The following is a 12669-nucleotide window of genomic DNA, read 5'->3' on the forward strand; positions in this document are numbered from 1 at the left end:
CAGGACTTCCACTGCTCTCCACTGCTGCAGCCCAGTGACCTCCCCTCCCCATAACTCCAGACTGGCTCTACCTACTCTGTCTTTGCTGTTATTAAGTGCTAGAAGTGACTCTGTCTTCTCTCCCCTAGAATTCTTCTCTGGATGCGGTTAAAGGAAAGAGAGTTTTAAGTTCCACAGACTCAACTAAGCACTATTACTCTTTTCCATTGAGAATATGGAAAAGATAGATTAACTCGGAGGATTTCTTGATGAAACAGTCTACAAACGCCCGCTGTTGACAACATCATCATAGCTGTCACTTGTCACTTCTCTGCCAGCTGTGTAATTAGTGTCATTTCCAGAAAGTCATGGAAATATAGATGAGTGTGAATGACACAACACAAAATTGCATAACTGTGGCTATTGTGTGGCACCACATGAGTGTTGTACTTGCACATGACACGGACTTGGCACATACTTCCAGCAGAGCTTAAGCACGCTCACCAAGACCAAAGCCACTCACTGTCTTCTGACACACTTAGAAAGATGTGTTTGGGTGAGTGCTTCTAAGGTATGTGGTAGTGGAGGGGGGTAGGGAGCATGCTCTGTGTGGAGCATGCTCATTTGGAAATGCATTTATAAATGCATTAAATTATGAGCATATTTCTAAAGTTACAATGTTCAGTTTCACTCATACTTTCCTAAATAGAACATAATTTTAAAAGACCAAAATTTAGTTAATATAATTTATACCCAAGTTATCACCTGTGCTCCCGAACCATGCACATTTGACTGCCTTCATTTGCAAATCTTCCTCTTTCAGGGTCTGATACTGTGTACAGAGCCCATCAACATTTGTTAAGTTTATAACAAAAACACAATTCTAAGTAGTAGCTGTGGGAGCTCTGGTAAAGATAAGATAGAGATGGAAAAATATTGGCTAAAGGCCTGGTATTGGATATTCAGAATCTGTGATCACTCCCTAAGCCAGGAGCATATATACCTCCAGTCTAACTGTGTGCTTACAGACAGTTGGCCATGAGGGTCAGAAATAACTTCCTAACCAATGAGATTGTTCACTACGATGTTAGTGGTAAAGTAACGAGCTGCTGAACTTCTCATGGTGTCTCAGGCCATAAGCTCCATGAGGGAGGAGCATTTTGTCTGGTTTCTTCATAGCTTTAATAGTGGGATTCATGGTCACCAAAGATACCCACATCCTAATCCAAGGAGATGGTGATTATGGTGCATTTGCACCAAGCAACACGAAACACACAGAGTTCTTCTCTCCAAGTCCCAAGATCCATAGAGTATTCCTCATATTTAAATAATTTCCCTGTGAGTCAATTATTAGGCTGATATAGCATTTGTACAATGACATGAAGTTTATAAAAACTGTCAAAAAAAAAAAAACTAACCAAACACTTTACAATGTAATGCTATACTAGATTAAAGGTAAATACGCCTATTTCCGATTTTAAAATGTGGATTACTGCTTGAGAGATGAAGATGAGTGGGAAAAGGTTAGATCATCATTCTGCAAATGTGGAAGCAGCACTGGAAAAAAATTCTTCTGATGGCAATTGTGCATGTGCAAAGTGAGTTCGAGCACAACGTAAGGAATGAAATGCTTGAAAGAGGCTGTGGGAGGAGCAAGTAGGGAGTCTTTTCATTAGCACAGCAAGGTATGCAGTGGGTTTTCTGGAGAGTGCTATTAGGGATGGGAAAATGAGTGAGGCCTAAGGACAGTCAGAAGCTTGCACAGACAGTAGCTAGAGACTGAAGGAAGGAAAAGAAAAGAAAGCAATAAGGATGCCAAATTGTAAATATGGACAACAGAAGAGATGACAACCATTACCTAGAACATGAGATGCTTTGCCTGAGTCAGAAATAAATTATGGCGATGTAGTACGATGGGCCCTGAGTTGGACTTGTGTTTGTAATGGGAGAGTATCCTGGTTGGTTTCTGACTTATTCTTATCAACTCAAAACAATCTCGAGTCTTGTGAGAAGAGGGAACCTCAGTTGAGAAAATGTCCCCAACAGATGGGGCTGCAGCTTATGGAGTACTTCTTCACTGATGATTGATGTGGAAGGGGTCAGCCTACTGTGAGGGGTGCCACTCCTGTGCAGGTGGTCATGGGGTCTATACAAAAGCTGGACAGTGTATCTCCATGGTTTCTGCTTCAGTTTCTGCCTCCAGTACTTGCCTTGAAATCCTGTCCTGGCTTCTCTCAGTGATAAATTGTGATCTAGAAGCTGTAAAAGGGATAAACTCTGCTCCCCAAACTCCTTTTGGTTATGGTATTTTATCACAGTAATAGAACCCTAATCAAGACAGAGATGCTATACAGAGTCATGGTGGGTAATAAACTGTTGTAACTGCCATACTATTAAAGGAGACATTTATTTTTTAGAAACATATTTGGAATGTGTGAATGTATAGATGCAGTGGAGGTCATTTAGTAAGCAAACATCCAAGATAAATATGTAGAATTGGGATGAATTAAACATATTTAAAATAAAGGACAAAGAACTTCTACAAAGAAGACTGATTATAGCCAAGAAAGAAGAAAACCAAGGACATTTTAAGCCTTGAGAGCCAACTGGGATGTGTAAGACAACGGTCATCATACTAAGTGCCAAATGGTGCTCAACAATGAAGCAGGCTAGACCCGCAAGCACTGGAGTTTACTCCATGGAGCTCTTCGGAGACTTGAAGGTGACGAATGAACAGAGGTCAATGAGGAAGGATTACATGGAAAGCTGTGGTGTGAGGACATGGGAACAATGACAGTACCTCTCTCAAGAAATGTGACATAAAGAGAGACGTGACAGATGGAATGATAGAGAATTGTATTTGGGGATGAAAATGTTGATATTGTCTGTCACTACAGGAAGAAAATGTAGATGTCATCTGTCAGTAGGGAGATTGAGGGTGAGGCTGAATCACCAAGGGAATACTTAGTGTCATAAGATCCCAAGCAGCTAAGACGGATCCAGCAGTCTGTCCCAGGTACGACTGCTATGAGTGATGGGAAACATAGCCATGATGCTTTTGGGTGAATTTTTAAACTTAATGGAGGGAAACTGAAGGACTTAATATCTTTTGATTTTAATTCTTCTAGTAAGTAGATGAATTCATATGAATTCTTAATTTTGAAAAAGGGAGAATGATTCTAGCAAATTGTTCCAAGAGTTTCAGATATTATTATTTCAGCATAGATTTGAATTTATAAAATTATAATCCAGCTGTTCACATTAACTAAAAAGGCAATTACAAATTTATCTGATGTTTAACACTGGGGAAGATCATATTTGTAGTTCACAGCATTTGAGGTTTTTTTTTTTAAAGTATTGGTTGTTTTATTTACATTTCAAATGTTATCCCCCTCCCCCCCTTTCCCAGTTTCCTCTCCGCAAACCCCCTATGCCACCCGCTTTCCCCTGCTTCTATGAGGGTGCTCCTCCAGTCACCCATCCACTCCTGCCTCACCACCCTAGCATTCTCATATGCTGGGGCATTGAGCCATCACAGGACCAAGGTCTCCCCTCCCATTGATGCCCAACAAGACCATCCTCTGCTACACATGCAGCTGGAGCCATGGTTCACTTCATGTGTACTCTTTGGCTGGTGGTTTAGTCCCTGGGAGCTCCGGGGCGTCTAGTTGGTTGATATTGTTGTTCTTCTTATGGGGTTGCAAACCTCTTCAGCTCACAGGAAGCATTCTTAACGTTCTCTCCACTCTGCAACAATTCCCTCTCTCCCATGGCCAGTCTCTCAGTTCTGGAGGTGTGCCTGTTTCACCTGGCATTCTTCACATTCCTCCCTTCTTCCCATTTCCATCATGAGGAAATATCATAGCTGCACACAAGATCCAAAAACATACCTGTAAGATACAGAACATGATTTGGGGCTAGAGCAGCATTGTGAAGGATGAACCAGCTGAAAGCGCTCACACATTATCGAGCTGTGGTTCGGCCTTCTTATCACTAAGACAGAAGCTGCCCTTATAGAATGTGACGTCAGTGTTGGACATTGGCCCTAAGTGGCCGTCATTATTGGAAGGGAAATATTAAATGCCAATGGCTGCTTCCAAAGAAGCACAGGGTTAAGTGGATAAAAGGGTGATCAATAACTCTGACAAACTAAGGCTGGCACGGTGAAGTGACCAATACAAGAAAATATTTGAATTATTGATTATGTATGGCACATGCGTATGTTTCTAGACACTGAAAGATTCCAAAAGGAAGGAAGGGAATAGCCACATGACTCACTGGAGATAGGAGGTTTGAGTAGTGGCCTCTAATTACTTAGTAAATGCCCAAGTAAGAAAGATGCACTTCATTTCAACATCTAGCTGCTGAAGGGACTGTTGCATTGCACATGAACAAGATCTTTACAACTTCTTCCTTAAAAGCTACATATAGCTCAAAGAGTTTATTTTAAAATGACAAGAAAAATCTTACAAAAATCATTTCTTGTTCCTGTGAAGCCATTTGTGTATACAGGAGCCCTTGGAAGCAAAGGAAGACGTCGGGTGTCTTCCAAGCAGTGGAGAGACTCACAGGCTGTCTTGAGACTTCACCTCCTCCATTTCAACACCCAATCACCACTGAGGAAAAGAAGGGGCTGGAGAACTTCGGTAACTAGGCATCTCTTTATGCCTCACTCCCCAGAGATCCTTACCTTCAACTTCTGTCCTCCAGCCTGCTCTGGGACACAAGAGGATGATCTGAGTGTAATATACAAATAAGCCCTGCTCTACTCTGGCTTCTCACTATACCTGATCAGTGGAATGCACCATCAGAAGACTTAAGCACATGTAGGGTACCAATCCTCCACTCGCTTTCTGGGGGGGCATTATAACATCCTGGGACTACAGAGATATGTAAGTAATGTGGTTAACTGGAGGTATTAGACAGCTCTTTAGGAGCCGATACACATCCTGTCCTTCTCTTCTCCACTTCTCTTTTCCCCCACTCTTCTGTCCCCATTTCCCACCTGTCCTTTTTCTTCTTTTCCTGTCTTTCAATTTCCTCCTCTTTCAATTCCTCTCCACCTTTTTGTCCCCTCCCTCACTGATTCCTTCCTGTCAATATCCCCGCTGTTGACAAACACAAAGTGTTCAGAGTATATTACCATGTTACTTTCTCAAAACCCAGCTAGTTTAAGAATGGGAAGACAAAGTCTGTTTGCCCCTATTCTTTATCACCACCTGGATTTTAAATTTCTTGCATTGAAAGAGGCCCATGTCTCACTTCCAGTTGAAGTTATTGACCAGAATTAGTTACACACTGTCCTTAACTACAAGGAGGAGTGAGAGCTTCACCCTTTCATTGCTCCAGGGGAATCAGACACTGGTGGAGCCTAACATTCTATCAGAGAGGCCAGCAGTGATGTAACATGACTTACTCGGTGATTATGAAGTAAATCATGCACTTTCATCATTAGAAGCAGCACACAATTCACCCAACTTCCTTTGAGTTATAATTGCCAATTACTGGAATTCTTCCAAAAGCAGTGATCAAACACAAAATTATCAAATTAACCCCAAATTGGCAATCAACTGTTTCCTCTGATGTTAAAAAAAACATTAACCATTAGCTCTTTAGAAAAACAAGCAAAGTAAGTACAGACCTCCTGCTGTATTGACTGACTGTGTTCCCACAGACAAACACTGGGGGAAGCTCCCACAGATAACAACCCACATGTCACAAAGGGGCAGAAATACAATGCTATCTTTAATGTTTTGTCTGCAGATTGATTACAAAATCCAGACAGACAGTGACAGAATAACTAGTCCCTAATGTCCAGATATACAGGAGGAGCACAGTGCTATAGTCATGGCTTTGTATGCCCAGAGATCAGCAGGATCTCCCCAGTCACAGCTCTTAGCATGTTCCCTGGCATGGAATCAGGCTACTAGATAAACTGTTTCTACCTGTGACATGTAGATATATCTCACAATGTCTAATAAAATTGGGGAATATAGTTGCATGATTTTTATGGAAAGAATTCATATGTCTCATAAGAAACAAACACACACACACATACACATACACACACACACTCATATATACACACCTGCACAGACATACACATGTGCATACACATGCATGAATGTTCCATCTTGAAAAATAAGGCACAGGCTTGTAGAATGTCACCTGATTCTTCCAGAATTAGCACTGATGACTCCATAATCTTTCTGGCCCATCTCTCACCCTGTAAGAATATAGCTCGCATTCCTAGAAATGAGATTGTCTCAGCATAGAGAGACAGTACAATTGGCGCTAAACATATAACTCCACATCTACCTACCCCTAATTCTTGAATATACCATTTCAAGGTCATCACAGAGACATCTGTTATATATTATCTGTTCTGTTGAGGCCCTTATAGGTTTTATCTTGTTTTCTTTTTGTTCCCAGTGACTACAAAATAAGAGATAAACTACAATTTCCTCTAAGAGAAGGTGGTAGAAATATTTTAAGCATTGCAAAAGCTCTGAACTGAGATTCCAAATGCTCGCTGAAATAGGTAATTGCTCTTCATAAACTCTTGCCCAAAGAAAAAAATATAAATGGCTAGGATAGTCTTTTAATGGGCCACATTCTTGGCCTTGAATGTCCCAAAATACCTAAAGCACCAGCTCTCAGTGTCATTGTCCAGTTGCTTTAATTAAGCGCAGGTCTAGCTTTGCTACCATCCTAATTAACTCCTGGACTAATTGTGCATCGAATGCTTGGAAACACACTGCAGGTAATTCTAACAACGTCTTAACTTTTCCTACTTTCAGTTTCCACACAGAAACCAATCAGGAAAGGCTTGGGACATCCAATGTTACAGTCAGTAGTTCCCCAAGCAAGCAAAAGAGAGACAGACTTTTTTTTTTTTTTTTTTTTTTATTAACTTGAGTATTTCTTATGTACATTTCGAGTGTTATTCCCTTTCCGGTTTCCGGGCAAACATCCCTTCCTCCCCTTCCTTATGGGTGTTCCCTCCCCACCTCCCCCATTGCCGCCCCCCCCTGACAGTCTAGTTCACTGGGGGTTCAGTCTTAGCAGGACCCAGGGCTTCCCCCTTCCACTGGTGCTCTTACTAGGATATTCATTGCTACCTATGAGGTCAGAGTCCAGGGTCAGTCCATGTATAGTCTTTTAGGTAGTGGCTTAGTCCCTGGAAGCTCTGGTTGCTTGGCATTGTTGTACATATGGGGTCTCAAGCCCTTCAAGCTCTTCCAGTTCTTTCTCTGATTCCTTCAACGGGGGTCCTGCTTCTCAGTTCAGTGGTTTGCTGCTGGCATTCGCCTGTATTTGCTGTATTCTGGCTGTGTTCTCAGGATCGACCCACATCCGCTCCTGTCGGTCTGCACTTTTGCTTCATCCATCTTGTCTAATTGGGTGGCTGTATATGTATGGGCCACATGTGGGACAGGCTCTGAATGGGTGTTCCTTCAGTCTCTGTTTTAATCTTTGCCTCTCTCTTCCCTGCCAAGGGTATTCTTGTTCCCCTTTTAAAGAAGGAGTGAAGCCTTCACATTTTGATCATCCGTCTTGAGTTTCATTTGTTCTAGGCAACTAGGGTAATTCAAGCATTTGGGCTAATAGCCACTTATCAGTGAGTGCATACCATGTATGTCTTTCTGTGATTGGGTTAGCTCACTTAGGATGATATTTTCCAGTTCCAACCATTTGCCTACGAATTTCATAAAGTCGTTGTTTTTGATAGCTGAGTAATATTCCATTGTGTAGATGTACCACATTTTCTGTATCCATTCCTCTGTCGAAGGGCATCTGGGTTCTTTCCAGCTTCTGGCTATTATAAATAAGGCTGCGATGAACATAGTGGAGCACGTGTCTTTTTTATATGTTGGGGCATCTTTTGGGTATATGCCCAAGAGAGCTATAGCTGGATCCTCAGGCAGTTCAATGTCCAATTTTCTGAGGAACCTCCAGACTGATTTCCAGAATGGTTGTACCAGTCTGCAACCCCACCAACAATGGAGGAGTGTTCCTCTTTCTCTGCATCCTCGCCAGCATTTGCTGTCACCTGAGTTTTTGATCTTAGCCATTCTCACTGGTGTGAGGTGAAATCTCAGGGTTGTTTTGATTTGCATTTCCCTGATGACTAAAGATGTTGAACATTTCTTTAGGTGTTTCTCAGCCATTCGGCATTCCTCAGCTGTGAATTCTTTGTTTAGCTCTGAACCCCATTTTTTAATAGGGTTATTTGTCTCCCTGCGGTCTAACTTTTTGAGTTCTTTGTATATTTTGGATATAAGCCCTCTATCTGTTGTAGGATTGGTAAAGATCTTTTCCCAATCTGTTGGTTGCCGTTTTGAGACAGACATTTTAACTTAAAATTATGGCCCGTCCTCCTGGGTATACAGCAGAGGGTAGAAACAATGAAAGATTTCTGTCTGTCGTTAGGAGTACTTTCCGTTCTTGAATGTTGACAGTGAGGCGAGGCTGACTCTATCTTTAGGCTGGAGTTGGTATGTAGAGTCTCACAGAATAGATGTGTCCCTGGTGCTCACTGTTCCATCTACCAGCATCAGCCTCAGCCATGGCAGAGACAGGCCTGAGGCATGTGCTCTCTGAAACATCGATGGCTCTGGGGATAACTCCACTCTTCCTAATCTACATTCCACCCCAGCCTCCCAACATCTGTTAGCCTGACTCCCCTGCTTTCTCTCCCTCAGTCATCATCCAATTGCCGGTGGTCTTTTCTGCCCCAGCTCTCACCTAACACACTGGTTTTGAATATAACACTCAGGGACTGTCCCCTACAAAATCATCTATACAGTCTTGTCTAGTGTGGTCCTCCTATGACTTCTGCTTTGGGTTTTAATCTTTTGAGAAGTCCTGGGATTGGTCAGACAGACCAAGTCCATAGTTTAGTGTTCCAGCATCTCAGTGACTGCAGACTGCAAACGGCAGTGCTGTGAGGGAGAACCTAACTATGGATTCATCAGCAGGGAGGAGCAGCAAGCTATTCCCTGTCAGGTGAGTGGTGTGAACCAGATGCCCATGACTTTGAACATCATCAGAGGTAGCTCTTTGTCCTTGTCTCGTTGTCACGTCGGTTTTTGCTTAGTTTCTTTCATTGTTGGTAATGGGTTGTTTGTTTTGAGGTGCTAGGCCTTGAACCCAGAGTATTATTCTTGCTAAGCAAGCAGTCCACCACTGAGCTACAACTGTCCTCCTAGCCCCAAAATACTCTGGTATAAAGTCTGATTTTTCTGCATGCCTGAGTACTTTCTGATGGCCCCTTGGTTTACTCGTGTCTTGCAAGAAGACGATTTTCAAAAAATGACCATTTTCGAACTCATGGTGTCCTTCACGACTGTTGTATAAGCACTGAAGAAATGTATTGTGTCTATTCAAAGACTGAGCAGATGTAGGCAGTCTCAGTGCTGAAGCAGTTTTGATGACTATGCAGAACAATCTCCAAACATCCTCCCCAAGGAGACACTTGGAATCCTAGTAATAAATGGGAGAGATCAGATGGATCTCTGCCAAACAAAACCTACTTGCACTTCTGTAAGCAATTGCTCTGTTTCCCAGTTTTCTAAATTCTGCATGGTTGTAGGGTGCCCCAGTCAGAGACAAGTTGAGCAGCAGAGCTTTTCCAGATAAGATAACCCCCAGAGGGTCTATTAAGCACACACCTATATTCTATCAAAAAGACATGTATAATTTTTTCCCATTTCAAAGTTTTCAATTTTGTTCTCAATAAGCTTACCTTGGGGATCATCAGTGACATCCCTGAAGGAGTGCTGCTTAAATCTATGTGGCTACAGGAGTGTTAATCAACCACCTATTTGCTTTGTAAATTGGGAATGGTGTAGTCCTGAGCTACTAATAAGGTCATGGAAATACCTTGTGTGTGGAAGTTTTCCTAAGGAAATTGAATTTCATTTGTAAAGCTTCTATTATTTGCTCTCCAGAGGACAGAAAACTAAGCACAAGAAACATTTTCCACCAGAAAGTTAGACTTTATGCTTCTCTGCCAAGTCCCCTTACACCCACAAAGTTTCTTGTCCTGTAAGATGTGACCTTCTCTGTCTGTAAGACTGAGACCTGGAGGCAGGCTCTCTGAAGAGTGAATCCTTTTTCTTTGTAGCAGCTTGTCATCCCTGATCAGATAAAAGCTTTTATCAAATGTAACACTCCACATATGGTCTTGGTTGCACAGTTCAAATGTATTTTGATAAGAAAAAAATAGACATGTTCTGGGAGAGGTGGGACAGTAGGTAAGAGCGTGCACTGTTCTTCCTGAGGACAGAAGTTCACTTTTCAGCACCCACATTGGGCGATTCACAACCACAACCGCAATCACTCCAGAGGACCACATACCCTATTCCGGTTTCCACAGGCACCTGCATTCACATGTGCAAACAAATGCACATATACATAAGCTTTTAAAAATCTATCTTAAATTTTAAAAAGATAGACATACCTATATCAACTCATGTAATTAAACTTCCACAAAAAAAGTAAAGAGACATTATTGGTTGATAAATTCTAGGGAATCAGTGAAAATCTGTTATCGTTTTGAATATTTAATATCCCTTTACGAAAGCAGGGGCAAGTTAATAGAATATTAGAGATAACTCATAAATAAATAGAAAGGGACAGAGTCTTCATTCAGTTGGAGCACTTGATCAAATCACCCGCTACGGCTCCCTCCCTGAGATTTAAGGCTAAAGGCTAAATTTCTGAACTGTGAGATAGCAAAGCCCTCTGAGAAGCATCAGAGTAAAACAAAAGTTATTCGTTGGTAACACAGACTTAATACTGTAGTCAATTTATCACCATCATTAATAATATTGTAATCCAGGAGTACAAATCCCTATCGGAACACAGCTCTTCTTCATTTCCTAAGGGTTTGATTAACGCTGCCTTTGAGGGTAAGATAAGCCACCGGGGTCTTCTTGTGGGGCATACGTTCTTTGAAATATCTATAGCCATAACATTGTACCTCAGCAAACTTGAGAGAAGGTGAAACATCTTTTCTAACTCTGAGTTCTGGCAATTCCATTGAGCTAATGTGAGAAATATACAGCTTATTAAACAATTACTCAGAGTGACTGTATTTTTATAAAGTCAAACCAACTCTTTTCATTGTTCTGGGGCCTTTGGGAATTGCAGAAATGGATTTAGATATCTGACATTTCTTTTTTGAACACTCCATCAAACCTTAACACAAAATCAAGAATTGTCAGAGGAGATGTTGTACAGATGAGCCTTGTTGGACCATAGCCCTGGAGAAAGAACTGCACGCTATTGTGTGCATTAGACTGAGAACCAAATATTTTGAAAAACAAGTGAAAGTTAACAGACTAATAAGAGTCATAACTTTTCACAAGTAAGAAAATGTTGTGACCTGTTGTTTTTTCTAGCAACTAACAGCATAATAAAATCAACCAGGAAGCAGAGAAAATTCTTCTGGTAAGCACGGATTCTTGCTACCTTGACAGTTTCATAAAAAGGAATGGGGCATCTTTCTTCTTCTAAACTAAGGCCTTAATCAGTAAACCAAGGGAAAAACCCATCCAAATGAACAGAGAATTGAAGATTTAACTTCATTTCTTTTTATACATATGTTTGTTCATTTCAGTTTTAACAAAACTCTGGCCTAAAGTCTATAAAATGTGAAGAAGTTTGGACTAACTATTCTCTCTGTGAATCTATTTGGGGACACCAGTTTATACGTGCATATTCATCCTTGTACATTACCAGATCAGAACTCCCTTCATTTAAGAGAAATGTAAAATCCTAAGTTATCAACATCCTCTGGAGTGGTGAAATCGTGCTGACTTGTGAGAACTCAAGGCTTTTCTCAGCTCTGTGCACACGGGGAATGCTGGCCCTTCGTTAAAGGTAAACAGGGGCACCCAGAACTCTGGGCCATCCTTCCAGAAGCTTTCCTCTTTTCCGTAAATTCCAAAGTGAACGCAGCTCAAAATACTAAAAGGGTAAAGACTAAAGGAGCACACACTGCTGTCTCTCACCCAGTGGAGAATGTATCACTGTCGTCTCTCCAGACACCGACCAAGCATCGTCAGAGAACTCCCCAGTAACTGTTGCCTATAAAATAACCTCTGTGTGAGCAATCAGAGAAGTAAGCCAGTGTCAAAAAGACAAATGGCATAAGTTTTCTCTCAGTTATGTGGTTTCTAGATTTTATGTAGATACCTAAAGTCAGGAAAAGGGGTGAAATATCAGAGTGCCAACAACATTTAAGATTTTATAGTCACCTGGAACTCAGAGCAAGGAAACACATACCCATGCTGATCCAGTCCATGAGGCATGCTTGTCTAGTAACAGTTTGTCACATAAATCTTGATGTCGCGATGGGATTTCTAAACTAGTAAAGAATAATTTTCTAAAGCCTTCATGAATTTCACAGACATATTAAATAGACATGAAAGATTTTATTTTCTTCATTTACTCATGGGGACGTTAATATTAAAGAACATATGCTGGAGCCACAAGACTGACTGGACAGGTCAGGTATGGGTATCAGAATGGAATCAATAGATCACCAAAGCTATAAAAGGGAAAATGGGGATAGCAGAGAGAGGGACTTTAACTTAGGATTAAGGCTAACATAGAAGGGAAGAGTGAGAGAGGTAAAGAACACTAAAGATGTTTGAAGAAACCATGGGGAAACACCTATAT

The sequence above is a fragment of the Rattus rattus genome, chromosome 3, assembly GCF_011064425.1.
Source record: "Rattus rattus isolate New Zealand chromosome 3, Rrattus_CSIRO_v1, whole genome shotgun sequence".
Taxonomy (NCBI): domain Eukaryota; kingdom Metazoa; phylum Chordata; class Mammalia; order Rodentia; family Muridae; genus Rattus; species Rattus rattus.